This window comes from Polyergus mexicanus, unplaced genomic scaffold (assembly GCF_030449975.1).
Source record: "Polyergus mexicanus isolate NDT 795.1 unplaced genomic scaffold, iyPolMexi1.0 SCAF_2, whole genome shotgun sequence".
NCBI classification, from domain to species: Eukaryota; Metazoa; Arthropoda; class Insecta; order Hymenoptera; family Formicidae; genus Polyergus; species Polyergus mexicanus.
Genome location: NW_027223322.1, coordinates 8350894 through 8377619, shown reverse-complemented (window position 1 = coordinate 8377619; position 26726 = coordinate 8350894). Strand labels below are relative to the sequence as shown.

At 39.6% G+C, this 26726-nt stretch overlaps 1 protein-coding gene across 1 annotated transcript in view; it reads right to left on the bottom strand.

Moving 5' to 3' along the window:
* Lov (jim lovell) overlaps positions 1-25659 on the bottom strand; it is a 129119-nt gene extending 103460 nt beyond the window's left edge. Inside the window, exon 1 of the mRNA XM_070312096.1 lies at positions 25485-25659. The gene's annotated coding sequence lies outside the window, so the exon portion shown is untranslated. The remainder of the gene's footprint in view (positions 1-25484) is intronic.
* Positions 25660-26726: the final 1067 nt, after the last annotated feature.

Here is a 26726-nt window from a genome sequence, read left to right as displayed (position 1 = left end):
TGTCGAAGGATCTTCAACGGCAGGGAATGATGTATACGAAGAACCGCACAGGCAGGCTGATATTGAAATAGGATCACGCCCTCGCTAGATCGCAGTAAGTTCCATTAAGGAAATCATACACGCTTCGATGTAGCATACGTACGTGCGCGATCTGCTCAATCTTGCGATCTGCCATTGTATTACTCTCGATGACGTAATCCTCGAACGAGGGGAGATCGTACGTATATTAATCGTTGTAAAATTAATGGACATCCTATATTAAAAAGATCCGCGCCGATTAAAAAAAAAAAAAAAACGACGAGGCGATATCCGAAATCAACGCGGATGCGCACGTACAGGTGTAATTTATCGCTGGCAAAGAGGAGTTACCGAGTTGCAAATAACAGGGAATCTGGTGGCCTAAAGTAATTTAAATCAAGTCGATATACGTTATTACGTATTACCGGCCAATATCACGCCGTAGATATGCATTGACTTGCGGTACGGGACGGCGGTCGCAGCAAACCCTCGTTCAATTTGCGATGTTACAGATGAAGATCTTGCGTTACTCCTACCCGCGTCCGGCGATTGCCCCTTGATACCTCTTCGCCTCGGTCGATTCGATCGGCCGCGTGAGAAAACGCATCGCGGATAATACGTGACACGTGATTTCGTATTGGCTGCAGTCGCAAGTTGCAATTCGATCAGAAGAAGCTACATGCGGTGGCACTATCGTTCGTGATCAATGCGATTGCGAAATTACACCCTCGCGTATGAATTCTCTCTCAATATTAAATCTATTACTTTCGCTTTTTAAAATATACATCGTTCAAATTTATAACTCTTCAAAGTTGCACTTAATTAAAAAAAAAAAATTGAAATATTAAAGTTGTTACTCTTCTACTAGCGAGTCAGCGGATAACAAACAAATCGATTACATCGAAATATTGAAATAATATAATGTAAAAAAATAATATTAGAAAGACATCTCCGCATTAACGTAGCTTCATGTTACGCGGTTTACGTCGCTCTATAATTGTAAAAAAGATTCGATTAAATTCGCGATGCTCTAGTATGGAATGCTACGAAGAGAATGCACACGACGAGATAAACTCGTTCAGGTAACTCATTATTGTAGGTAACAAAAAAAAGTTATTATCTGCGAGAGCCGTCAAAAGATTCACAATACGCATCAACAGTTTATATAAAGTTAGGATGATTGCAAAAGTCGCGTGTCCACGATTTTATGTAATTCTTATCGTCACAATCCAGAAAAGGAGCGAAAGGATCGCGAAGGGCGATGAGGCGAGAAGGTTTTCACCCGTTCGAGGAAAGCAATAAACGTTGCGCTCGTAATTTTTGTCTCATCTCTTTAAACACGGCACGTAACATGGCGTAAAATATTGTAGAATTCGGATGTATAGAAAAATCAAATAGCCAATTTATTGCTTTAATTCAGAACTTACTTAATTTCCAGAGCAATTAATTCGGAAAATAATTTCATATCGAACTTGTATTATATTATTGTCAAATTTCAATTTTTTTCACTATTTCACTGTTATATAATTTTAGTAATCCGTCAATCTATAAAATTTTAATATTTTTGAAAATCTATTTGCAGTTATGTTTGAGCGATTAATATTTTTTTTTTTTTTTTTTTTTTTTTTTCCGATTCGCTATTAGTGTTCTCCGAAAGTGGAAGGATAATATGAAATCAGCATTCTCATGTTTAATATAAATTTCCCTTTAATTGATAAAAGCAATAAATCCCAGATTAACAAACAAATTAGCGATAAATTAGCGCTTAATTATGCCATACATTCGAATACATTTCTCGTGCTGGGAGTGCCAGATTTTTGTCTCGATGCAGTCGCACGATGTATGATTTATTTACCGCAGGCATCACGATCGTTCGGGCAATAATTCTCTTTATCATCCGCTAGCGCGAGATGCTTAGATGTCGATAGCTCGTTGGCCAACGGAAGAACCTTTATAGCGATAATAACTCGAGACTGCCGAGAAAAGAGAAATGTTCTCTTTCTCTCTCTCTCTCTCTCTCTCTCTCTCTCTCTCTCTCTCTCTTATCGAGCTCTAAATATTTTTCTAACAAATACAAACATGATCGAGCATTGTACGAATATGATACCAACGCGTTCGATTTAATCTGTCGGATGATATTTCAAAGACCGTGAATTACGTACGTAACTCGTTCGTAATTAATTATCGAAAATCACGCGAGTCCTCGCGCTCGGATGGATTCACATATATACACGCATCCTGTAATAATTTTTATCGTCACCTCGCGCACGTTCGAGAACGATGATGATACCCGGATAAGGACTTTTATCGGCGCGGTCGTGCAAGGCGAATTCGTTGGCCGAACGAGGACGGCGTTCATCGGCAAGGCGATCGTGTAGTAACCGAACGCCTCGTCTCTCTTTCTCTACCTCTCTTTCGTTCCTATTTGAAGATCCGTGGCGCGGCGGCAACGGGGAGAGATGTATGTATAACGTGAGCGTGTATGTCACGGGCAGTCACGATCGCGGACACGGCCTCATCTTTCTCCCGCGGCTCGCCCTACGTGCAGGGCTGCCTTAACCATTAAGCTAAATGGACTGTAATCTCTGGGTGCGCCGTGATTTTTTCGCGATTGTGTATTTTACTAGAAAAGATATACCGAACTGAAAATTTCATATCCCATATACTTTGCTATCAAATTCAGCAGACACGTCGTGTTACTAGTAGCTCGCTATCTTGAAACGTTTTACTAAGAGAAACATCTCAGCTTTTTTCAGCGACAAAATTTCATATATTATATCTCCTTACATGCCAACTTATGTCACAGCTACCGCTTCTCCAAAGACTTAATATGCGATCCTGCTTCCGTATTGTTTTCTCCTCAAGATTTGCGAGACGCATTTTGTATCGCTGATGCGCCCAGCCCTGGCTTCCTTGAAGCCTGCGGCTTATTGTGCGCGCATGTGTATTCGTGCACACGTGAAACGCGTATATAAAGGGAGTTTCAGGTGTTACGTTACCCGAGTTGAAAGTCCAACTAGCGGGCTATCGCGGTTAAAAGCACGGTTGCATATCGGATGCGCTCGGAAAGATGCGTTGCAATCGTGTGTTATTTTAGCGCTCGAATAAAGTCAGAGTTGAGCAATGGCGTGAGTTATATCCGGTATAACACCTTCCGACAAGGAGAGGAACGTCTCGGATAATCGGGACGAGATACTTGAATCGTAACGGTGTTAAAAAAATGAAATAACTGTTAGACTACGGAGCCATAATAGGAAATATATTTCGGGATATAAAAAAGAATTATTAATATCCTATCCTTATTGTAAAAAAAAAAAAAAAAAAATTCATACGCTTTATTGCATATATATCTTTATCGGTATATGTATAATATTTATTCCAATTCAATTAAGTATTACTAAAAATATTATGTTTGCGATTGTTCGCGCATGGATTTCAAAATTATTCACGTCATGGAAATCGCGGGAAAAAAAAAACACAATTACAGGATCGTGAAAGTTGCGGTAAAAAGACAGCTAAAGAGTGAATGATGCGGTTTGCAGAAAATAAAATATTAAAGGAAACTAGAAGAGAAAATGAAGTACTAAATATATATATATATCATCAGGTGTTTACACAAAGAAATATACTGATTTGTAAGGAAGAATTGATTTTTGACGGAAAAAAAAATTTATCGGAGAAAAGGAGAACAGCTTCCCCTTTCCTCCTTTCCATCGCTCGGTTTAACGATGTAATACTTGGCGTGCCAACGTACACCTAAGAAACGTAATTGCCCTTCGCGTACTCAGTTTCAGGTGTTAAATTATCCCGCTCGTGGGGGGTTCATCTCGTACATATCGCAGGTAAATGGTGTGTATTTTCCGGCATGTAAACGCGCGTGACATATCGACGACGTACATTCGAAAGACGCGCACGCGCGCTATCCAAATATAAAATCGGAAGAAAATGTATACGAAATAAATATCACGTAGAGACGATCCCCGTGGATAAGGGGACCGCAGGGCGAACGCCAAGGTGCGAGAGGTCTCCGGGTCGTGGCCGCGGGAGATATAAATGATATCAGCTCGAAAAACCTGCTCTGTGCCACCTCCCTCTATACAAATACATATTGTATGTATACACGCGTATACCGTTGTGTGCGAGCTATGTGGCCGATCCGCGCGACCAAATCTTTCGATGCTCACGTGTTAACGAGCACTCTTAAAACCCATGTCCTAGCGATTCAATGTAAATTTAACCTGAACTGTATTATTTGTCTTACGGATACGGAATCCCTTTCTAAAAAAGACATGTAAAGTGGATGCTCGAAGTCTCTTATCGTTGTCGCTTTTCCGCTGATGGTTCTGTCATTGCGCTTACTTCGTGAGCTATTTTGACAGTGTTATTTTGTATATATATTGTTAAAAATGTTTAATGAGAAAAAGAATAAACGGCGCGTTGTGTTGTTCTAGTCCCTTTCTAAAAAAGGCATGAAACTTCGAACTCGAATATATGGAAGTGTTGAGGCCTCTTTTCCGCGATGTTGATTGATTGGCTCGCTTGTGCGCTGCGACTTGCTTCATTCGTGTTATTTGCGACTGTCAAATCATGAGAATTTTGACAGTTTGACAATTTGTGAAAGAAAAATTTAAAGTTGGAAAAGAAAAGTTAAAGAAATTGGAAAATGTCCACAAATAAAAGCGCAAGCGCGCGTCTGTGTTCCAGTGTAGAAAAATCTCAGAAAGGTTTTTTTTTGTTTTTTTTTTTTTTTTTTTTTTTAAGAGGGAGAGAAGGCTGCTTTTTTTATTGAATATTGCTTATACGCATATTGACACTTTACTATAAGAGTGGTACTAAAATATTGCAACGTAATTATAAGATATTTGACAAGTAACATGAGAGAAAATTAAATGCATATTTATTTTAAGAAGATTTTTCAAATGTCACTTAGACATGTCACTTCCACGATAAATCTCGTATGCATTTTCTCACTCGCGTGAGAAATTTTATTACGAGATACGTTGTACGCTTGTTTTGCCGATGAGAACGGGCGTGAGATGGGATGGGAGACTAGAAGGAAGCTGCGAAAGTCGCGCAGCACGCAGTTCGGTACAAAATACCACGTCGGCAAATAATGGATATATTGCCTCGGCGGAAAGATTACTACTTGCGAATGACGGCAATTTCTTTCGCGGTTATGTGTACCGTCGCCTGATGACGGGTTTTTTCGTCGACCAAGAACGCGGATTTCCTGTTGCACGTCGCGCTATTAATGACTCTGCTCATTTTTCGAGGAATCGATAGAAACGACGAAATTCTCCCTCGACGACGACGACGACGACGACGACGACGTCGCCGCCGCGGTGATAGTCGACGAATCGAAAACTGCTGTCGCACGCGAGATTAGAGCGACTGCACGATTGATTCAAAACGTGAGAATTTAACGGAGATAGCCGACTTTAGCAAGGGAACACGACCGATCCGAAGCCATCAATTTGGAGGGAACTCTGTAAACAGAGTGACTCAAGACATGAATAATGGTACGCTTTATTCGTGACCAATTGCCCTTTAAAGGTGCGACATCTAACCTCGAGATCAAAAGAGCGGCACTACCACTCTTTTGCGTGTAACGCGAGGAAAGAAAAATATTTGAGATAAAAATTAAACCGAGGGTCGGAAAGTTGTTGAAACGAAATATTGGAAAGATTTGTCGAAAAAATTCTACTTACATTTTCCTTCCCCCCCCCCCCCCCCGTTTAAGAGATACTCGATATATAGTTGTATGTTAAAAGAGCGCGATTTCATTCACGTAGAGTCTATCTGTAGGCGGAATGTACAATTTTGAAGAGAGATAGAACTTTTATAGTCATGGTGCGCGGAGCGTAATGTATATACTGGCATAAAGGGATACCGGATACATAGGTATAGTGGCAAGGTGAATAAAAGATTTCTTAAAATGATTTGCCCCGACAACGTACGTATTACCTGAGCTTCTAAAGGCAGCGACGTAAAGGCTAGAGCGTCACACCTGTTGCTTCAGTTTCTCAGCACCAAATCGAAGACCTCGGCTCCGACGAGATACTATAAAATGGAATTTCATAAAGTGGAAGCGTTCGCACACAGTTTGCGCGCGTTATGTACTTTCACGCGATGTACACACCTGCGTATAACAAGGAACGCGATTTTCAGATTTACTTGCCACTTTCATTTACCCTAATTTCGCAATATCCACTATTTTATTGATGAGATAATTAATAATATTATTTATGCGCACAACAATTTAAATTATTATATTTAAATAATTATTATATGATATAAATATATATATATATATTATTTTATATATTATTATTATATAATATATATTATTACATAATATAAATAATTCTATTATATATTCGCATAAACTATATTATTGAAAAAGGATAAAAAGGACGAGACCTTAAACCTTTCGTTATTCTTCTTTCTAATATTTAGAAACTTTATTTAATAATTCACATCAAAAGAGAGAAAAAAAAAAATAATCGTGTACCACTATTTTGTCAAGGGAAAGTAATATTATAATGTTATACTTCATCAAAAGCTTATATGTGTTATATGTAAAAATATTGCTGGAAAAATATGTAAGAGATCAAATCTGAATTTAATGTCGCGAGGAGAGTAGTTCATTGATACAAAATGAGCGTTCGTTCGAATCCATCGTTACTCCGAGCTCCGTACTCGGCGTGCCTATTCTACGGGACGAGAAGTAAAAAATGTTGATGCCAGGCCAGCGTGAGGTCCGGACTTATGCACGCTTCAGGAACTCGGACACTTTGGATTTAACAGGGAACTCGTACGAATAAACAGTCGTACCTACGTGGACGCTTTATTAATGGTCGTGGAGGGAAGAAAAAAAAAAAAAGGGAGCTCGACCCCGCGGCACGCGAGCGATTAATGTCGTCCGGCGATAAGCACGCTAACTAAGGGTGTCGTAATTAGCGCGCCGCCCCCGTCGGTCTTCGTCGTCGCGCGACCGACGTTCACGGGATTATTACTCTCGCGTGAGGATCGTCGGCGACATAATTGAGATATATCGCGTAAGGGATTGGATAAAACGTGAGGCCGAAGCGAGCACACGAATCGCGCGTTTCGATTACGGGGAATCCGTGATGAGATCGAACGAGTGAAACCGGCCTCGGTAAACCGCGATTCCTAATCGCGGTGAATCGCGGAATGCGTCAAACACCGAGATCGCAGATTTTTGGATTCTTTCCAACACCGCAAGAAAATACCACTCGGATCCAAAGCCGTCAATTGACGCGAAACGTCACCAATATACGCGAGAGAAACGCGAAGAAAGTTTTTTTTTTGTTTTGTTTTGTTTTCTCTCCGACACATTCAATTATAAAAATCAAATATATAAAAAATAATTATGATATATAATATATTACTAAATATATAACTAATATAAAGCACCTTTAACTCTCTCTTGCAAAAATCTATATATTTATATCTCCACCTCCTCGCGTAAATAAATTAATGTACAATATTTCCTTGAATATTTGATCGCGCGCAATATGCTGAAAAATTTTGACAATTTAAGACAAGTAACATAACGATCGTGTCTACAAGCTCGATTTATCGTTCGTCGAGTTGTTCGAGTGGGTTTGCGCGGTGTCGAATACCCATCGCTACGAGCGTGTCTCGGATCTTTTAAGCGGCAGACAAACCACTCACGCGGCGCAGCGGACCGCGAAATCGACGCTCACATATGAACTGGGAACGGGAGAGAGAGGTTCCCTCCTCTCTTTTCCTTTTTGCTTCTATATACCGACATCGAGAGACGGAGGAAGAGTAAACGGACCGTATACAGCCTCTATACGCTCGTGGCTTTCCGCGCGCGACCTTTTCCCTGTCTTTTAACACCGGATCACGTGTCATCTGACCATTTTTCCATCCAACTTCTCACCCCTGACCTCTCTACCGTAACTTCACCGCCATGCGTTTCATTTCACAAGCTCCTTCTTCCTATACCACGACTGTCGTATACGAGGAATAATTTCGATCTTTTACAAGATTTTAACAGAGATATGTTACAAGAGGTAATGATTAAATCTTGACGTTTTATGAATTCGTAATACACATAGAAGATATAAATCCTCGACGTGCATATGTATTTCGCGTAAAAATATGAATATCCAGAGTCGTGTTTAATTGATGGTTGCAAATTGCATAGATTGCGCTTCATACATATGTATACATGTATCTTCATACATATCGAGACCATTAAATTGCTCCACGAAGTAAAAAAGAAGTATCAGTTACTTCGAGAACTTACATAATCATGAATTCTTTCTTTTTCGATGCCCCGGGAATAGAACGCGAATTTGCTTAATTGCTGGCGGCTCGTGCTTTATTACGTAAATTAATTTTTCCTCGTATAGAATCGCTTAATTGACGTGTCGCATCGCGCAAGGAGCACGTATCGCGGCGAATTTTCATGAACAAAGATGAAAAAAGGAGGTGTAGAGAAAGGAGAGAAAGGAAGAGAGAGAATCGGACGATCGCCAGGCACTGCCGCGTTCGTGTCGCCTTCGCAGGGAAGGGTAGCTCGCGAAGGGGTGGTTGTCGTGGGGTGGAAGACAAAGAGGGAGAACTTTAATGTATGCCTACCGAGAGAGGCTATAAAAATCAATACCTCAAATTACCAGGCGGTACTTAATTTTCTTGGAGCAACCAACGCGCTACGCCGTCTATCCCCTTTCTTCCCTCCCCTCCCCCCGCCCCCACCCCCACCCCCCACATCTCCCCATCACTCATCCTCCGCCAATCCTCCGGAAATTCTTCCCCCCATCGGACGACGGGACGGATTTCGTTGCATTCACGTGCATTTACCTTCGGTAGGTCCTGCAATTACGCGGTGGAATACGGAAGCGTTTGTAGATGTTAAAGGAGAAAATCCGTCCATTAAAAATGGACGAGAAAGGACGAACGGCTACGCCGCTTTCATGTACTAATGATTTCGCTACGGATAAAAACGGATCGGAATTATTTATAATCGAGACGCGCAATCCTGTATTTTTAAATGATTATTGGAGAATCGAGTAATTATAGCTAGAAAAATATAAATCTCGTGCGCTCGAAGAAAATGATGGTGGCGCAACATATTATATCATCGATACAAATGGAAAATAAAGTGACATAATAAAAAGATAGCTCCGTTTTTCAATATTATATATAAAGTAGCATCTAAATCGTCGGTATAATATTTGCTATACTTTAAGTCAAATAAGCAGTGTAGTAACAACGATAATAATTGTCGAGATACTAATGTTAGATTATTAATAATTAATATCTGTCTTCGATCCGTACTTTTTTTTTTTTTTTTTCTTAGAAAGTGCGTTAACATGAGGATATGTTAACTCGAACGTAAAAGCAAAGCTCAAAGACAGCACAAAGAGCGCAAAGAATATGCAAAGAACGCTCTAACAAGACGATTAGGCGCACTAATCTAAAAATAGAAAGGGATTGCTTTAAGGAAAAGGTAATTGCATAAAATCGAATAATATTGAAAATATTAACGCAAAAAAAAAAAAAAAAATCTTGACTTTGATGGAGGGAAGAGCTTTCATTCGGTCATCGTTGCGCGGATCAATTGGACTTTAAGCGACATATAAAACGTGCAAAACATCCACACATCCACACACACACACACACACACACACAAACATATATATATAAGTTTCTCTTATTAGTTATATATAAAATTGGATACCGCGAGAAACTTTTCAACTATGGAGCTTGGAATAGCCGGGAAAAAAGAAAAAAAGAAAAAAGAAAAAAGAAAGCTGGTATATGACGAAAGTATGAGGATCTTGGACGGTGAAGAACGGTGTGGGAAAGAGGTCGGGAGGGGGGGGGGGCGAGCAATAAAATCAAGCACCGGGGCTGCAACCCTTCCGCCGGAGTCGAGTCGTAATCTTGCTGGCTGCCAGAGGGTCGAGGCTTACGAGATCTCATTTTCTTTTCCGCTAGGGTAATTAATTAGCATTACGTTGGTAAATTCCGGGAGCTAACTTTAACACATTTCACACACTGATGTCCGAATGAACAGTTCCTTTAAAGAAGAAATTACTTAAAAATAATATGTGTATGTATGTGTGTGATGCGTAAGTGGTGTATAAGGGAATATGGGAAGTGGTGTGAGGGAAATATAAATATTATGTATGAAGAATTTAATATATACTTCCTTACCGAGGATTTTCTTTGTTATATTATGAATTGATCATTAATTAAATTGATTTTTTTTTTTTTTCACTTACATACTCATGCTTATTGTTAGCAAATATTTTATCAGCGACTTAGAATTCTGTAAGCAGATCCAAATTATCTTGCGTAAATAAATGAAAAGTGTACATTTGTTTAGAAAAATGGCGAGTATTTAAAAGTGTTATTTATACCAATACTTTGATCATCTGGATATATGCAATGTAACATATTTTATGTCACATGCGCTTGTAAGCTATCTATGTTAAAGGTCAACAATGCTACGTGAGATTTCTCTTTACCATTAATCATCATTACCATTGTATAACGCATAAATAATGTGACATATAAAAAAAATGAGAAGAAAAGAAAAATCTTGTTAAGTATGAGAAGGATAGATATGTTCAGATTATAAATTTTTAATCGACAAGTTACACGCGCCAATATATATTATGATTTGAATCCTTATATTCTCAACCTGCTGCACGCGCGTGTAGCAGGTTGCATTCGTAGCATGCACGTGAGGACTGCAGAAAAGACGAAGAGAGAGAGAGAGAAAGGGGGGAGAGGGGGGGGAGAAACGTGAATGCATCGCTCGCTGCAAGACACTATAGAAACTGCGATTCTATGGCCCCGAACTGACCAACGCTATGTTGCGCTGGTCATGGTCGTTTCGACTCATTTCAGTCTTTTTCTCTTGTTCTCCTCGTCGTTCTTTCTTCTCTTCTCACTCTGTCTTCTTCACCATCTCGCTTACTTTCGCCCCCTCCGTCCCCCCCCCCACCCCTCCCCTCTACCGTCGAGCGGATCGCGAAGAAGAAGGGAGGGGGGGGGGGGTAGACGACCCGAGAAAAGAGGGAAAACGAGAATGAGGTCTGAGAGGGAAAGTTGCCGGGGGTTGGGTGATAAATTGATAGTGGACGTGCGCCATGCGCCTTCTCTCTCTCTCTCTCTCTCTCTTTTTCTCTCTTTGTCTCTCTTGCTCTTTCCTCGCCCCCCCTAGTCCGACCGACAGACCGACAGACCAGCAAACCGAATGACACCCTCACCCCGAAGTGCCAGTCGGTGGCGGTAGTGCTGCTGATACTACTTGTAGAGTGGAATTAAATGGTTAATGCGGTCGTAAAGTCACGTAGTCCATTATGGATCGCGGGATGGGAGGGCGCAGTGGGGCATTTGCCCAATGACACTGGGTCAGAAAGAAAATTATAACGGCAAACACCTAAAAAGTATATATACAAATTTTGTGTAAAACTATTTTACACAGTACGCATATATTGTATAATAAGAAATATGACGTTAAATTTTTAATTGACGTTTAAAAAAAAAAAAAGAAAGAAAGAAAGAAAAAGGAATATTTTTATCGTAAACAAATATTATAAAAGTTAATATTTAATATCTATTATTGTTAATAGCCAAGAAGGAAAGCTGATATAAAATATTATGCATATGATGAGGAAAAAGTACTAAAAAGCTTCAAAAGATTTATTATTTCTTAGAACCAGAAAAACATTGGGCAATTATAGACCGATATTAGTTTAATAAAATATCTTATTAAATAACTATAGGCAGAATTATTAATATAAAAAAAAAAAAAAAAACTGTATCTCAACAAAATAATAGATCTATCCAGAAGTCAGCGACGAGCTTTACATGATATCGATTCAAATGCATGCGTGCATCAATATTACAACACTATGTTACGAAAATTGATCATTATGCTGCTTTATCAAACGAACCGAATTCACGAGTAAAGCGAACTTAATCCAACGGGAGACAAAAACAAACTCTTGTTAAATGCGCGTAAAAGAATCTCGGTACACACTTATAAGACGTAAACGTACAAAAGCAAAATATCGCAGAGCCCGAAGTTACCGCCGCTGCCGACGACTCGGTAGTAGACGCGACTTCCGTTTTAATCAGCACGAATCCAAGTTATTAAAATTCCTCCAGAATTTTAGCGGATGAATGAGCTCGATGGCCACCGACCGACTCAACTTGGCTTTGAAAGAAAAAGAAGTTCATTCATTCCAATAGAACGAAAGATATAGATCATTCGTCGACGCTCGGTCTTCTCAGAATATCGGCAAACTAAAAACGTTAATTTATTCAATAGCAAAAGAGCATGAAGACACGAGCGCGCCGTAAGAGATGAGCCCGACGATGAGGAAGAACGGGGAGTGGAGGAACGCGCGAAGGATACCGCGGATACAGAAGGGGAGGATCGAGCGCGAGAAGGACGAAAGGTCGAGGGTGGAAAGGGGCGATGCGGAGTCAAACGAAAGCCTCCGGCAATTTTTCCAACGGCGGCGCCCGAGCTCTCGAGTTTCTCGTGACTTCTTTTTCTTTTCTCTTTTCAATTTTTCTAATTAATTATCGGTATTGATTGGTTCCCGATTTGACTCCGTAGCCTTTGGCGACGAGATGGAAATGACCGCAGAAATAACCGCAAGAAGACTTGGAGTAGCCGAACGAATTAACTGTCCGCGATTTATCCCGAGTTCTGATTGAAAGGCTGTCTTGTTTTAAATTATGAATCGACGATTTTCCAATGCTCGTCCTTGTGCGCCAACTGTTCTAAGATTATCGTAAATCTTTTCTGAAGAAAAGAAACAAAGAGAAGCCTCTGATCGAGTCTTAATTTAATCGTCGATTAAAATTTATAAAAATAACCCGGTATTCATAAAATATATAATTTCAGATGACGTAATAGAGATATCATACTAAAATTATGCTAATAGCAAAATCTATTATCGCAATTTACATATGGGTAAAATTTCTTATTTCAATATTATTTTCGATATATTTTCTTATGCAATTGTGCCTTATTTACACACTGTAATGATAGATGTCATTATGATAGGAATTTCAGAATATTTTGTGTGTAAAATACGGATTCTATATTGTATTATTAGAATATAAAACTACGGATATGTGATGCGTGTCTCGGCGCAATTATTTAAACGGATGTATAATTTTGAAAAATACAACTTAGCCGGTAACTTGAAACTTTCGTGTCGGAATGACGTTGAGAGCACCATGTAATGTAAATTTATCGCTGGCGCAACCAACGATTAACCATTCACGATTTTGTTCTTCGGATCAAGCCATCACGCGCAACCGGGTGGAAGTTTCTGGGAGCATAGTCGGTATACGTTGTAATATAGTGAAAGTTCTCTTGTAAACGTGGTCAGTACAGCCAAAGATTAATTGCCTGCGAAACTTTTAATCGCGAGACGGCGCGAAGATAATGCAAAGTGACGCTGCAGGGAGATATGCAAAAATTGGAAAAAAAAACAATACTCGCTGGTCATTGTCTGTCTCGATACACTGAGACCCTCGTCTCGAATCGAATAGAAAATTTCCTAATACAATGCATCGTCAACCGGTGTAACAGTCGGTAGAATTACGATTAACATTTCACGACTTCTTCGCTAGAAGATTCATCTCGGGTGAAACCTTCCTTCGCGAAACGTGTAGTCGTGAAACGGTAGATCGATTAAAACAATGCCGTAGGAGCGAAATAATTCGTCGTATCCGTACAACGCACGATTAAGTACATTCGCAATTCTTTTTCGTCGGATCTACCCCGCAGTTGCAAGCGGCTGCTGGAATTTTCTCGGAGGATGGTCAGCGCACGCTGTAAGACGTCGAATCGATTGCACCCGAGGCACGAGGGGGGAAAGGGAGCGGCAGATACTGGAGCGCAGTACGCGGAGTTAAGAAAATAAATGCACACCGGACGCGCAAGACTCGAGCAAGAAAGTGCAACAGCGAAAATGTTGCTTTTCTAACTAGGTGACAGTTGCATCACGCTTCCAGTAAAAAGAAATTACAACCGTAAACTTTTTATTTTTTTATTTTTATTATTATTATTAAAAAGCACCGTATAATGCGTTTTCAATGATCGATCTTTTACTATATATATAGAAATGAAAAAGTAAAACGAAATCGTTGCGAGAAAAGATATTTTTGATTTTTTTTTCGTTTTAGAAAAAAAAAGAAGAGAAAGAGTCATATAATCTGAAAATAATCTTCTTTAAACTTTTTCTTTTAAATGCGATTCTTAAAAAAAAATGGACTTTTTTTAGTTCTTTCTACTGCAGGTATTATGATCCATAAAATATATCAATTGCCGTTGAGGTAATGATTAAAATTACATGCGCATGATTAAAGCGACAAACGACGTTATCAGGGCATTAATTATCCTAGGGAATAATTCATCTAACCAATCGATGAGGGCAAATCGCACAAAAAATTGAGCGTCTCTTTCTTTTGGAGGCTCGCCCCGCCGCAACGACGGAAGTTTCTTGGAAGGTGGTCAGTGTGCTGTAAGGCGGAGGATTGATTGCCTTCGAGGTTTCACGATGAAGTGGCACAGTGTGGGGAGACGGAACGAGACAGAAAGACGGAGGGAGGAAGGGAGGGAGGGAGAAGAAGGAAACGGGGAGAGACCAAAGAGAGACCGAAAGAGCAAGTAAGGGAGATCCGAGTAAAGTCGAAGTGACGATGGGGTGAGTCAAGGGTGAACCGTAGGGCTGAGAATGCGACTAAGGTACGCGCGGGAAAGGACAGAGGAGGAGGAGGAGGAGGAGGAGGAGGGGAGAGGGAGAAGTGAAGGAGGATGACTTGTGGTTGTGTGTCGCAAGATAGGGTTCTCTATATACCGCGCGTTCTGTCCTGCGTCCGTCGGTCCGTTCGTTTCTCGTCCGCTACGGCTTCTAACCACTTCACCCGCTTCATCCTCTTCCTTTAAGGTCCGTGTCCGAGAGGGAGGATGGACGAGGTGGTTGCGCGCGAGGGTGGCGCGCGCGAAGGGTTCCGGGAGATGTTCTTGCGCTCGCTAGTAGCTTAGAATCTCGCGTGTATCATCGACTCGGTGAAATTGTGTGTGAACCCACACGCGCATTGTGTGAGTGAATATCATACGTTTGCGCGCGCGGACCAAGATACGGACGAACATACGCCGTAGGGTGGCGAGCCACATCGCTTACTGTGTGTACTTGTGTGTGTGTGTGTGTCTATGTATGCGTATGCGTGCAGAGCTCCAAGACTCGGCTAAGGAGTTAGAAACCACCATCGTTCGTGTATGTAAATATATATATATATATATATGTATGTGTGTGTGGGTGGGGGGGGGGTGTACGCGCGCGCTCACTTGCCTGACCATTTATTTCGAACAAGAGCATTAGCGCTGGTCTGATCTATCAGGTGGCGCGACTACTTAGACACCGCGTGTTAATTCGGTAACCTGTCAGATATTATATGTGTACTGTTTTCTAGAAATATGCATCAAAGAAGCTAAGAAGTGGCAGATTCTAAATTTAGCATTATTTACGATTAGATAAAGATCTATGAAATCATGGTTAAGTTAATTAAAGATTTAAATGGCTCATAGTTATAATATTAAATGCATCTTGTAGAACTGAAGATAGAATTTGCGCAAATATGATAAAGAAAATTTGAAAATAAAAATACTTGTATCTATTTTTAAATGCAATTTTCCCGGGATATATTTTATAATATATTTTAAAATAAATAATGTATATAAGCGTTAAACGCATTTTAACAGAAGCTTTATTTATGAGCGAAAAATTGCGAGAGAGTGCGATAAAAGACACACAATAATCTCTTATAGAAGAATGAGAAAGCATTAATCTTACAAATCCTGAATCAATTTGCATGTCGCGTATCAAGATTTTTCATCGCAGCCGCCATCTAGTAAGAAACTCTTCGATCCTTTTTTTTCTTTTTTTTACAAAACGAGTAAATCCGCAATAACCGCCGTTGCCATGATTCTATCTACGGGGCGATAACTCGAGCAATCCACGAAGGCGAGGACCTCTCTTCCTTTCGCAGGAAACCGAACGCCCGCCGCGGAAAAGTGGCAGTTCCTCACAAAGTGGAAAAAGAACACGTTCGTCGCCGCAACAGCCGTCACGAGCGATCGATACGACGGATCGACACGACACGGATTCACGACCGATTCCGCGCGCTGGCAGCAGCGCGCGCGAATACGCTTTACAAAATGACACCCGTTAAATGCCGGGGCTCCCCGATACGGAGACTATCGGACGAGGCATGTAAGGAACTCGGATACACACAAACACGCGGGACGCGGACCTTGCGTCGGTGTGGCTTGCACGCACACCATCCTGCGCGAAATCTCACGACAAATATACACATGTGTGGAGGAGCACAATAATTACTATAGGTAGTAGAGGACGAGGTGCACCAGGGAGCGGGATGGGGGGGGGGGGAGAGAGAGAGAGAGAGAAGGGAGGGTAGAGAGAGGAGAACGGGGACGACTTGGCCAGCAATCGATATATATACACACACGCAACCGTGTTACACGCTGTCGTTACATCCACACGCAAAACACATGTATAAACACACGCGGTTAGTGATACACACACTTGCGTTTTCGGCTCGTTAATTTCACGCACGATCCGTTCGTATCGCGCAACATTTTCATTTCGGTGAGTATGCCAATGAACAACAATCCCCTGGAGAAAAAAAAAAAAAAAATCGGAAAGGGGTGAGGACAGATTTACGACTTTCATTTACATGTGACCTAATTCGTCCGGATGTAATCAATGGTCAGGACATACGAATCAGATTGGAACTCCGATTTGGTTAACTACACACGAAACGGTAATAACTCCCCCTCGTAGACTAAATTTAATGTACAAGGGAACCCGTATTGATCACGGAGGTCGAAAGTCAACGATCGTATCCATTTTAAATATGCGTCACCCTGCAGCGCTTGACAATGAGGTCGCGTTGCGCTACGCGGACGTCTATATAATGTGATCCGATGTCAAAGATTGTTGCTATTGTAATGCTTAATTGGATTCGCGCTTGATAATTTCGAAGTTTTCACGCATATAACATTTCTTTGTAATATAATAATAAATAAAAAAGTTTCTCAAAAAAATAAAGACTCTAGACATTCTAAAATTACCGATATATTAATTTTAATAGTTTCCTGAAGAAAGATTAACGAGCATGTGTGTGTGTGTGTGTGTGTGTGTGTGTGTGTGTGTGTGTGTGTGTGTGTGTGTAAAATTTATCAAAGAATATATCACGGAAATTGAGAATGGATTCTTAAATAATTCGTATATTAATTACGTTCGTATTTTCTTGCGATATAAATAAATTTTAAAATATGATTGACAGAGTCGTTTACCGATTTTTACGAACGATATATAATGCGTGAATAGCTTTATTTCATAAATTTACTGCAAATGAGAATAAGACACTACATGATTCCACATGGCACCGCCAAGTTGGCAAGGGTTAATTACAGACTCGAACTATCTCGGCACATACATTCGCACCCCGAAGTTCAGACAAGTTTCGGCGATATGTATCCAACGCCGCTACTTTCACAAGTAAAAAAAAATTATTTTCATTTACTGCGCGGCGCGAATTCGTAAATCTTAGTCTCGTTCTTATTATTTTATACAATCTGTATATAAAAATATACTCGGAAGTCGTCGCGGATAATAAGTATAAATATCACACTACTCTACTTGCAACCAAAGCTGGCAAGTGTAAAAATATTCAAATATTTGAATGAGAAAAAAAAAGAAGTAAGAAATAGTTTTCTCGAATGTACGCGTTGTGATTACGCGTATTACAAATTCGAAAAATCCTATTTATCAGATACATGAGAATTCATATGTATTGAAAGACTAAGTACCCAGTTATTTTTTATTCGCAAAAAAAAAAAAAAAGGAAATATATTTTTGGCAATACTTAAAATTCATCGACAATGAACAATTTCTTCCGACCGAAGACAATTTTCTCAAAACTCATGTATGAAAATGCCCACAGTTTCCACGGAGAAACCTTCATCTCCGCAGTATAATCAATATTAAAAATCTAAAATGTCTCGCGTATGTGGCGAGCCGGCCGCGTGTAGGGGTCGCAAGTTCGTCGGCGGGAGACGGCTGAACCCCACGTTGCCGGTTGGAAGGAGAGGACGATGGAGAACGGGCAGGCTTGGCGAGGGGATGCCAGGGGATGGCCAAGAGTGAGCGGTGGCGGCAGTGGCGGCAGTAGAAGTGGTGGTAGTAGTAGTGGTGGTGGCACGAAGAGGTGGAGGTTCTCATTAAGCAGCCCGGGCACCGCGCGTCGGAGGTTCAAATAAGAAGAAGAAGAAGCGCCGTTGGAAGAAGAAGGGAGAAAAGGAGAAGAAACCAGTAAGACTAAGACACAAGGGTGAAAAGAGGGGGCGGGGAGGGGGGGGCGGAGAGGATGGCGAGCGAGCAAACGAGCGCGAGCGTGAGCGCGAAGAGGAAGCGTCGAGGGATACAGAGGGTGGAAGAAGGGTGAAAAGAGGGAACGCAAGGGAGATAGAGTGCCAAGAGGGTTGGGGAATTATCAGAGCTCGCGTTCTCCTCGCGCGCGTGAGGGGGTGCCGCGGGGGGTGTACCGAGGAGGCAATATGGCCGCTACTGATGAGTGATGCTCGTAACCCTTACTGCCATCCATCCCCAACAGATCCGTCAGTCAGTCGGATCTCTTAACGCACTTCGGAATTATGCCTGCCACGACCCTTCTTTATCTTCATTGCCGGTATTGTCCTGCCGGGAAAAGCGCGACGTCTTTAGCCCGCTGCGTTGTACCGACTCGTATATTGTCTTCTTAATTAGAGGAAAAGTTTCCACGATCGGGACCATCTTACTTTGAGTTCTTTTCTTACAAGTCGTCCGCGAGTTGCATAGAACCTGTCGCGTTTTTATTAATTATTCCTAAGAGACCTTTGTCGACGACGGAAGGATTAGTACATGAATAAACGAGCCGATCGAAAATTATTGCAATAATATGCAAAGTTAATGACACATGTGTGTATATATATATATATATATAATTTAGCTACAATAATATACAATATAATCTCACTAAAATTTTTTTAAATAATTTTTTATTTAGCGTCCTATATATTAATTTTATAAATAAATTTTTATATCAAATATATCAAAGAAAAAATAGAGACAGCCATATTTTCTCTTAATATAGACCAATTTTCCAAATAATGCATAGTTCTTGTTCACACGTAAATTTACTCGTGAAACAGTCCACCTTCTATGTAGAAGATGTTAGCTTTTATACCAGTATCAATATTTAAATTCAAAGAGGGGGAAAGTTTGTTTGATAACGAGAAGGAATGGATAACTCTTAATTCTCCCTTGCAATGTACTGCCTTTAGATAAGAAGCCTAATAAATATCATAAAAAATTATAAATTGCATTGGTGATAATTAATTCCCGTATCTTGCGAGTAAAATCCTCCAATCAATCCATCCCACATTAAAATCTATAACTCGAAATCACCATAGATTCCAAAACTTGTTAGAGTTTTTATGGAGGAGAACCCGTTGTGTTTTTGATATCGATACTATATCGAATACGCGAATGTATATAAGGCAATCCTGAACACGTTCTCCGGAAGCTGATTTTTTACGCAATCGTCGTAATTCGCGCTACTTTCTGGCGAAATCCGTGGGTATTGAATCAAAACACGATATCGCCGTCGATGTTATAAGCACGGACAGTCTTTATACACGTGAAATGATCGAAATTAATTGTTAGAATCACATTAGAGACTAATATCTGCAATCAAATTTAATTAATAAAATGTATTGTACGCTTCTATTACGTTACATAATAATTTCAATTATTTTTGTATAGATATATTTTCAAATAATATAGCACCTTTATATACTAAATGACATTTTTTTCGTCATTTTAATAATGCATTTCGTATGATAAACATAACGCTGCATATATGTTGATTTAGTGAATTGTGCGATCTCGATTACGAGAGGAAACGTGTTAGATAAAAAAAATAAAGATTATCTTATCTGAAAAGTTACATTCCGTACGCTTGAGGGTGCATTCCCGCGCGAGACGCAAATCGCTCGCCGCCCTTAACGACCGAAAACCGTAGGGCCACGACATACAGAGTATACACCAGATCCGCCGACGAAAGGTATTAAGAAGGTACAGGCAACCCCTAACCTAACTGCAGCAGCCCTTGAACTGATCGTCATCCTTGTCGTTTCCTCTTTCTCTCTATCTTTCTCTTTCTCTCTTCCTCTTACTCTCATTTCGTATCCCGTGGTCGTCTTACTCCATGGGCCAAAGTTAAGGGTAGTCTCTCTCTCTTTGTCTCTTCCTCCCCCCCAATCTCCGCGATCCCCGCGTCGTACGCGTGATACACGGACGAAGGACATGCGTGTGCGTGAAACCTCGCAAGACGGACAACGGGGTTGTTGGGCGGATGGCGTCGTTGGGGGATGAGGACGCGAAGGAGACGACGGATGGAGGGTCGAGGGGGAGGGGGGGTGGGGGTGAGGAGTGCCAACGGAGGGGAATGCAAATTAGAAACGCTTGGGCAGAAAACGGGAGGAGGAGGAGGAGGAGCAGCAGCAGCAGCAGCAGAAGGAAGAGGAGGATGAGGGCGGTCGGGGGGGTGGCATGGGAGGACAGAGGGGTATATAAGAGGTGGTGACTGAGGGTGGTGGCCAAGGAACTTCACTTATGTAAACCGGTGAGATGGTGTGCGCCGGCCGTTCCGCGCACACAATGTACACGTGAAATTCGTAGAAAGTGAAAAATTGTGAGGTGTATCAATTATAAAAATTTATATTTTATGTAATAACGGAGAGAATGCTCAATTTGATAAAAAAAAACATGTGTTAGAAATAATGATAAAGCCCACATCTCCATAAAAAAAAAAAAAAAAAAAAAAAAAAAAAAAAAAAAAAAAAACTGATACTAATAAAAATATAAATATCTTTTTCCTTTTTTTAAAATGGAAATATCTATACTTGAAAATTTATATAGTAATTTAGATTTTTCCACGCATAATTTCTGAATATTTATATATATATATATATATATGCGTATAATAATGTTGCGATATAATCCGCAATAGTATCCGCGAATATAGATCACATGCAAATGCGAAATCTATACATTCAACGATGTTTTACGACCGCGATTCTAAGTTTAGATAGGTTAAATAAGCTTTTCGAGTCTACGTTCTTTAGTACTATGACACTGATATTAAAGTATGGATTGATATTAAATGTATAGAGTCCTATACGTGTAATAATATTTACGTAATGCGTATATGATTTACGTAATTATAATTTAATTTTTAGGTACGCTTGGTATCTATATAACCAATGCTTATGCAGTATTAACGAAAATAAGCAATAATTTATTTTAATTCTCCTCTAAATTATTCAAATTAGACGGAAACCATGTAATTGTGGATCCAAAGTGCATTTTCAAATTCTTAGCACGGTATCATATGATAAATGTTATCATGATCATTCTTTTTAGAAATTTGCAACAGGTTGCAACATATATTCGCAGTTCTCAAACAATCTTATAACACGTTGCACTCTATTAATATTATTGTGTATAAAATAAATATCTACGCGAATATAGCTATAACTTATTTTCACGCATATAATCTTTGAAAGATAAATGCACTGAAACAAGCTCTATAAAATCTACAAGATCGTTCAATCGTCTTCAATCAAATTTACACCAGCTATGCGATAAACAAGAATATCATAAATATTTAAAATCGCTAGTGAATTGTCTTATCTAGAGCTTGAATCGTAAGCAGATTTCAAGACTATCCCCCTCGACATACTCCGAATCTATTTTACTTCATGAAAGAAAAATTTTTTTAAATGCAAAAATAGCAATACATTTGTGTTCGAAAAGATTGTTTGATCATTTGCGTCTCGTCGTTAATCATACTCTTTGCTGTGCTCGACAATGATTCACGAAAGTCTTCTTAAAGTCGAAGGTCTCGAATCAGAACTTGCAATATATAATTTGAAAAGATTTTGCTATAAAGCAAAGAATCGCGTTGTTAAAAAAAAAAAAAAAAAAAAAAACTTGGTGGTATAAAAAATTAATAAGAAAAAATGAACAAAGAGAGAGAGAGAGATTTTTTTTCTTGATTTCATATATCTCAGCAAATAAGTATTAAATATAAACTTTAAACGCAAAAAAAACAAGTTAAAAAATAATAAAAAATTTGATAAATTTTACAATTCTTTTAAATAAATTACATTAACTTATGTAACTGATCATTAACTGCAATAATTGCTAATTTATATCAATGTCTTGATCTTATGATAAAAATGCGAGCGTTCAGAAACTTCTTCGTCGTCGCTAAGAAACAAAGCGTTCATCGCGATCGAAATTAATCTCGTATCGATTATGCGAGTTGGCGCGCGAGAGACTACGATATACACGCGAATATACGCGCCACGGCCCCACGTGTCCCCCAAGGCAAGCACGCTCGCGAACACACACGAAACGGGGAGAGAGAATAGAAAGGGAAAGAGAGACGAGACTTGCGTGTCGCTTAAACTAGGAGGGCGGGAGGAAGGAAGAGGGATAGGGAAGGACCGGTCTGCAAGAAGATTCTTCCAGCTGGGGGGTAGTAAAGGTTCGTGTGCAGGGTAGATCGGGGTGGTCGGGTCGGCGAAGGAGAGCCACAGGAGGACGGTGGTGGCTGGAGGTGAAGAAGGTGGAGGAGGGCGACGGGCCGTGAGCGAGAGCCGGGGGCCGCCGAGGGGGTGCAAGGGGGACCAGCGAGAACTGGAAGAAGGTGGTGGAGGGTGGTTTAAGCAGTGGTGGGAGTGGGCCGAGCTAAGACGCGTAATGACGCCCTGAATCAATATGTGAGGCACTGAGATATGCATACGAACTAAGACAACCGCACACCAACCAGCGCCACGGCTCCTCTGCCCGGCGTCGCGGCGCGGCGCGGCGCGGCGCGGCGTCAGCGCCGCGGCGCGCAAAAGGTGGGGAGAAATTAAAGACGAAGCAGGCACAAAAATAACGACCCACCGGCCGTGCACCCCCTTTTCCTTCACGGAGCCACCCCGCGCTCACTACCACCATCCCCCTCGCCACTCCAACACCCAGCGTCTCTCTCGCGCCACTTCCGACCGCTATCCTCTCGTTTCATTCCCGTCCCCCTTCTTTCCATCTTTTAAGCTCATTCTTCCTTTCTCTTGTAAATTCGCCGTCCTCCTTCCTCGTTTCCACCCTCGAAAGACGTGACTGCGACGACGAAGATGAGACGCGGCGGAGTCGGGACGACGGCGGTCTCCGTGATGCGAAAGATAGTGGCCGACGCGGCAAAAAACGCGATCGGTTTGGTGGATCCATTCCATTGACACGATATTCAAACGAGGGAATAGACAGAGGGTTTCGCCGCGATCCACAGTCCGCGTCGATTAATCCGCGTTACACCGCGAATCCCATCGCGTGGCAGATAGGAATATAAATTCTATTACCGTAAAAGCACGTACAGAAATACGCAAACAACGGTGTGGTGTCGCAACTCCATATGGACCGATTAACGATGAGTAGCTGTAGCAAGAAATTCTGTGTTCCCTGTTTATTTTTATAATTAAATCGTCGAGAATGATAGAGACTCGCGAATAATATCCGCGACAAAATTTATTTAATAAAATACAATATATTGCATGCATTATAATGTTACATAATGATTTCAATTATTTTGTAGATATATTTTCAAGTAATACAGCATCTATATACTAAATGACGTTTTCTCATCATTTTAATAATACGTTTCATATGATTCGTATGATAAATATAACGCTGCATGGTATTTATTTACCGTAAGTTGCACGATCGATTACGAAAAGAAAGGAGTTAGATTAAAAAAATAAAACTATCCAGACGACTTGTATATTGTAAGCAGACACGCATATATGCACATATACCATTATAAAAATAAAAATGATATAAGACACCATATATTGAAAACATATATTATAATTTCATATAAATATATTATTAAGGATAAATTTTTATTTATTTATATCTATTTAGTTGTTTATATCAAACAAACATTAAGGATTTATTAATGTTAAAAATAATGGAAAATTCTTAACGGAAACTCCTTTCTCTTTTCTATATATTTTTTCAATCTAATATTATTTTATTCAATCTTTCTCTAATTTATTAATATATTACAATTGTATGTATTTTTTATGTAATGCGTATATCATAATGTTGATAAATATGATAAATTAAAATGTCATATTTGAGGATAAAAAAATTAATAAAAATAATATCCCAGAATATGTATGAAAATTATCCAGAATACATATGAAAATAATATTTTAATAACTGGATATATCTCACAAAGCAATTCATATTTTGTGCAAAAATTGTGCAATTTTTAATGGAGATAACAATTTACATGTAAAAAATATTTCCATGTATTTATAGATTGACGAATAAAATAAAACTCAATAATCTGCATTTAGATTTTGGACTTTATATATACGTAAAAGGTAAAAATATATAAAATTTATAAAGTTTTGTCTGATGATAATATAAGAATATTTATTTCTCTTATCTTTATACTGAATTTAAACGTTAAAAAATATCTCTCTTAATGTGTTAGAGCTCGCAAGCAAATTTATTGCTTCGGATTCTGGTTATTAGTGTTGTTTTTTTTTTTTGAAATTATTATTACAACATTAGTAACGCCATCTAGCGCACAAATAAATTATCGACTGTGTAAAGCTAGAAATATTTCTCCTATGGTATTATCTAAGGAGCACTTCAAGCTTTAGGAGGAAAAAATACGGAGACATATAATTATAACATATACAAATTAATTTTGAACATATATAGAGTTATGTAGAAAATTGTAATCAATATTTTTTTAAATAATGTAATAAAAATGATTTATACACATGCTTCCTTATCGATCAGTGATAAGAGGATAAGTAATATAAAGGTAAGTAAAGTAAACATTTCATAAATTCAAAATATTTTTTACCGTTTACATTAATACGATAATATCTTTCTATTGTTTATGTGCTTGCAAGAAAATTACTAATAAAATTGCGTTTTTTTTTTATTTATAATTTTTTATAATTTTTTATTTACAATTTTTTATTTATAATTATTTATAATTTATTTATTTTATGCATAAGTAAGAAAAAACGTCTTTATATCTACAGATTTTAATTTTTTCAAAGCAAATAAGATCTCTTGTAGTAAGAGACAATTGCCTCTATCCAGTTTTTTACACTTATTGTAGGAAAAAGCTAATATCGTAACGCGTGAATCAATTTCGAGCACAGCAAACCGTAATTATATCCCACATAATTATAATCGTGGGAAATAAATAAAAAAAAAATCACTCACCAATTGCAGCGCCGACATTCCGTTAGATATTTCGCCAATTCCAGCCGGATCTCGTGTAACATTCGTTGAACAATCATCGTTGCAGACCCGAGCACAGAATATATTCGGCACTTCCGATCGCTCGACATTATCCTTGTTCACACTTGCGTTCACACGATACACTCGACACTCCCGATCACACGATGTACTCGGCATAAGCCGGTCATTCGATATCGCGTATTCGGCGCTTGTATCCCGTCACGATATTCAAAACGATATATGTACATAATCTATTGCAGCAATATTGCTGCAATGTTCTGTGCTGTATGGGTTTGCACGATACGCTTTTGGTGGGAAAAAGGAACACGGCCATCTTGCCGGTAACGAATTCACACAACGAAAACGAATCGATTTGCGATCGTAAGTGCGATGGTCGCGTGAGTGTTCGATTACATTTATCTCAGACGAAACAGATAAACGCGCGTTACGTTCGAATATCCCGAGATGCGACAGCTTGTGAGGATCACGTCGCAGAGATTGATGTGTTAATATACGCACGCACGACGATACGTTGTTCACACTTTCGACGCCCCACTAGAAATGACGGTTAATCGCGCCGCGCTTCACTCTAATCTCTCCAATTACGCGTTTAACTTCGCGCCACCAGGGGGTATGTACGTTTAACTAGCGATACAAATGCATCTCGAATTTGATTGACCAATGAAAACGAATAAAATAAAATCTTCATCCTTCATCGCGATTAGCCAATCAAACGCGTACAAACACAATTCCGAGCAAAGTATACATCCTAAACAATCGAAAAAATACGAACTTCACTTTTAATCGCGACGCTGATTTGGAAGCAATTATGAAAATGTTACGTTCGAATAATGTATTATTATTACTGAATATTCGTCGATACGATAAAATGTTACATTACATTACCGATGTTTAATTAAGTTCCATCACTTAGTTGACATGGACGTTGTCTCTCAACAAATTTGTCGAAAGGATCAAATTGCTTGTCCGATATACGATTTATATTACGGCTCGTTCGACAAACTCGCGTTTGCTGCTCTCTCGTGATTATTATAATACTATCAGCAAAGCAAACCTCTCGTGTCATTACGCGTTCCATTACCAAACCGGACTAAATCCGGCACGACACGTTATATTGACATACGGTAAGCTGCGAGTATATAATATAAACAATGGTGGGGATTCCCCATCAAAATATTTACGCGATAACGTCGTTGGCTGAAC